Raw genomic sequence first — 3,449 nt, forward strand, 5'->3', positions numbered from 1 at the left:
ATAATAATTCTTTAAAAAGTAGCTACTTAAGTTAACTTAAAATAAGTACGTATGTAAAACTTCACCTACAAAATGAATTCAAACCTAATTTTTTGTAGTTATGAAACACTCACCATAATGATTATCTTCCCAAAATTTTAGCTCATTTGGAAACCTCTAACATAGATAAAAATTGTTATCATCTTTAAAAAGAAATCTAACGGTCCATAAATGTTGAATTTTTGTAATTGTTTTTTGCCATTGTTAGAAATTTCCAAATGAGCTGAAATTTTGTAGAGATGATCTTAATATTGAGTATATCATATCCACAAAAAAAATAGGTTTAAATTCATTTTGTAGGTGAAATTTTACTTACGTACTTATTTTAAAGTTAACTTAAGTAGCTACTTTTAAGACACCAAAACTTAGACACATGCTTAAAACATAGCAGAGACTTGACGGGAAGTCTAGATGGGATGCTGGTAATAATATCTTCAGGAAGACTAGTCGTCGTCAATGACATTGATTTAACTCTTGCTCATTATAGCGTCTAATAATGATGTTAAAAAAATTTCAAATTCTTACAGACAATTTATCCGAGACTGGATTACTAACTCGTTTCCAAATTGGGAACGTGCAGTTAGCAAGAATGATCCACTAGTAATCATCAACAATCGCAATTCAACCATTTCAACTTATAAGACGAACTATGTAACATTAGAGCGCACCCAATCACCCAGCCATCTTTGATTTCATACAAAAGTCCAGAATTAATATTGAATCGATGGCAACTTTTTCATGGGAAATCATAGTGAGGCCGGATGTTATGATTTACAGTGCATGTTTATTTGTTAAATATTTAGTCGCAATTATTTTCCAAGTGTGGCAAATGCCCCCTTGTTTTGCCTGGCGAAATTCGCCTTTGAAAATAGGGCGTGTGGCTCAATTTGTAGGCGGTTTCACCTTTAAATCCTTTGTATGATTTATTTACACTTCAGAGAAGAAGAATGCCAAGTGACTACTGTCAAATCTCTACTAGTAGCATATCCTATAATGATCGTGGTCTCTTAAATTCATCCGGGTTTTTTTCTTACGCATAAATGCATTTAATTAGGCATTTAATTAAGCAATTTAATTTATTAGCTGTTAAAAAGAAACGAAAAGACCTTAAACTTCTCTCTCACCAATGAAAGGTTGCTCTCCTCTTTTCAATATTCCATATGATTATTTAGTTTTTATTTTGTAGATGCAACTGATTATTCACCTCGGCGAGTTGATTTCAGATTTTCGGGAGAGACAAACGCTAGACACAAAATAAGGTTCAATCTTGAAATAAATCATGTTCTTAATGAGGTACTATTACAGTTTATAGTCAGTCAATCACTCAAACTCAATGAAGATAAAGACAAGGAAGAGTAGGGATCACTACACAATGAAAGACCGAGATCACCTTACTTACCGTATGATAAATCCATAAGGTACGCACGTTATTCTCTTTTCTGGTTAACTTTAATTGTGTTCCAAATAATCATATAATTTATGTTTTGATTTTTCCTTTTTTACGGTTTACACTTCGAATAGTCATTTCAAGGATTGTTCCAATTTCAGGGTACTGCTGTCTCATCAAGTGCAATTTGCAACTTCTCATTTCAAATGCAAAGGTATGGTCTTCTGCGTAAATTTTTTCTATTTTTTTATTGAATTTTTTGCCTTTCAACATATGTTGTTGAGATACTACTAACCAGTTCAGTTAGTTAAATGCATTAGCTTTTTTTTGTAATCACCTGTTTAACTTTTAGTGTTCACTTTAGGCAAAAATAAATTCCCACACACTAAATTGTTGCGTAGCCTTCTGTATATGGTTTTTTTGGAATTTATGTTGGTAATCACGAACTGTTTGATAAAATGCTTATTTGATGTTTATGTTTGTTCTACTTTAATATTTTTTGTTCTATAATCATTGTATTAGGTTTACATTTTGAAGATAGTACCATGGATTTTGTATTATAATGTACTGTCCTATGAATTTGGCATTCATATGTCTTTCTATCTATTTTTATGCACCGTTATCAAAAGTTTAATAAGGTTTCATGTGTCACACTACATGGAAGGAGTAAATAGAATTATTAGTCATCCTGGCTTCCTTATATGTCATTTCAAATTAACACAATATTGTCTGTAGTATCACCTGTAAAACAACTTGATATTTTTATGCCAGGGTATTGCTGTCTCATTAAGTGCAATTTGCAACTTCTCATTTCAAATGCAAAGGTATGGTCTTCTGCCTAATTTTTTTTCTATTTTTTTATTGAATTTTTGGTCTTTTAACATATGATGTTGATATATTTTGGATTAAGCGCACTGTCGCAACAAGTTGTTGTGCATTATAGTTTTGAGGTAAGTCATTTAACTTCTTATATCTGCTTTGTCCCGAATGAGATTTCTTAGCATAGATGCACAGATGTATTAGTTTTGAAATTCTTTTACTGTTTATATGCTAAGCGTGGGTTGCTCATATCTTAATTAACAGGTGGGCGTTACAGTTACAACACACAAATATGATTTTGGATGCAGCAGAACCATTCCAAACTTCAGATATATTTGATCTCCAACATGTGGTGAAGCATTCAGTGCATGTATGTTCAGAAGCTAGGGATCTTGTGGAAACTGGGAAAGTTCGGTTGGCAGAGGTATTTTTTTTTTTGTGTTTCATCCTCTCTGAGCGATTCATTTTCGTAGAGATTTTATTTTTGTTTTGTTTAGTAATTGGTAGTGGATACTATGTTTTGCTTTGGGAATTGTTTAAGGGAATGCTTAATAAGGCTTACACTTTGTTTTTGGAAGCATTTTCCATGCTTCAGCAAGTATGCTCGTTCCATATACCCACAGTTGGTTTCCATTTTCTTTTTTCCTTTTTATATTAAGCATCACGTTTTAGTGCTACCAATAAAATAATTTAACTTCTTTGTGCTTCTGTTTGATCGCGGGTGTAGAGCAGGTTACTGGTCCCATGCATCGAGAGGTTGCAAATTGCTGCTGGTAATTAACATTTATATATTGACTTTTATCCCTTCATATATACCCCTTGGTTTCTTTTTCTGTGATACATATCTGTTGGGTGGATGAGACATCTATTGTTCTTCCTTACCAACTATCTTAGTGGTACCATAAATTTTTTTCTGAATTTTCTTTGAAAACTAAGGTCTCATCGTCAATGCAAGAGACTGCCCATATATTATCTTTTCTGTTCGACTCTTGCATTGATGGGTTTTTGAACTAAGAACATAATGTAGTGAGTAGATCTGGTATTTATAGTGTCTATAATTTTTTTTATGTGCATGGTGTTGATAATGTAATTTTTCTATCATTAGGTACCTTGCAATGGTGGAGACATGGCAGGAGCAATAATGTAGCAAAAGACAAAGAACTTATCATAAAATGAGCTACCACCGGATTGGACCACCCGTGAT

Source organism: Coptis chinensis, chromosome 3, assembly GCF_015680905.1.
Source record: "Coptis chinensis isolate HL-2020 chromosome 3, ASM1568090v1, whole genome shotgun sequence".
Classification (NCBI taxonomy): domain Eukaryota; kingdom Viridiplantae; phylum Streptophyta; class Magnoliopsida; order Ranunculales; family Ranunculaceae; genus Coptis; species Coptis chinensis.